At 38.6% G+C, this 389-nt stretch overlaps 1 protein-coding gene across 1 annotated transcript in view; it reads right to left on the bottom strand.

The window, feature by feature from the left end:
* The window catches only part of LOC119592387, a 19,644-nt gene that overhangs the window by 13,376 nt on the left and 5,879 nt on the right, over positions 1-389 (bottom strand). The window lies entirely within an intron of this gene.

Genomic DNA, 389 nt, shown 5'->3' with positions numbered 1-389 from the left:
AATGAAGGAAAACTCAGCAAGAATGGAGAGCACGCACAAGAAATGGCGAATTAGAGAGAAAGAAAAAAAAACAGATGTTGGGCGGTTGCTCAGAGTAGCTTAGACACTGGGGATTGCCGGTAAAATTCTCTATTTTTGAAGGAATAACTATAGTGACGACTCGGCGGTTTGTAAGACTAAATTAACAACACGGCCAAAACAACCTTTTGACCAAGAAGTTTGTTCTAGAGAATGTATTTGTTCTAAATAAACACATGACTTTACACGAAACTTCCCAGTACTGGTTATACTACAACCTCAATAACGCAAGTATGAAAAACTCCATCTTACAGTTTAAGCGAGATACAAAGCGAATACTAACTTTAAACTTCGGGGCATTTCTGGCGCAT

This window comes from Penaeus monodon, chromosome 30 (assembly GCF_015228065.2).
Source record: "Penaeus monodon isolate SGIC_2016 chromosome 30, NSTDA_Pmon_1, whole genome shotgun sequence".
Classification (NCBI taxonomy): Eukaryota; Metazoa; Arthropoda; class Malacostraca; order Decapoda; family Penaeidae; genus Penaeus; species Penaeus monodon.
Note: the sequence above shows the minus strand (reverse complement) of the source record. Positions and strands in the feature narration are given on the sequence as shown.